The following is a 390-nucleotide window of genomic DNA, read 5'->3' as shown; positions in this document are numbered from 1 at the left end:
GACACCAGTTGGGGTGTCGGTCGACACCAACGCGAGGACGGCTCGGGACTTTAGCGAGTGTCGAACGATGCCATGTGGAGGTGTCGGTCGACGCAAACTAGGGTTTTCGGGAGTGTCGGGCAGGGTGTCGGTCGACACCAGATAGTCAGTGTCGATCGACACCAGATAGTGTCGGTCGACACCCCTTGTTCAGTTACGATGGACGTTGCATGCTATGTATATTGCCTGGTTTGTTTTATTGATTGTTGTTTGTGGCATGTAGAGATCTTATTGCTTGTGTGTATAGCCCAGTAGATGGGAGGATTGCCTCACTGAGTGTTTATCAAATACTCATGCATCTCAATTTGTGTTTGTGGTGCAGGTAAAGGCAAAGTGTGATCGTGGAATCAA

The sequence above is a fragment of the Camelina sativa genome, chromosome 20, assembly GCF_000633955.1.
Source record: "Camelina sativa cultivar DH55 chromosome 20, Cs, whole genome shotgun sequence".
NCBI classification, from domain to species: domain Eukaryota; kingdom Viridiplantae; phylum Streptophyta; class Magnoliopsida; order Brassicales; family Brassicaceae; genus Camelina; species Camelina sativa.
The sequence above is the reverse complement of the archived record's forward strand: the minus strand, read 5'-3'. Positions refer to the sequence as shown.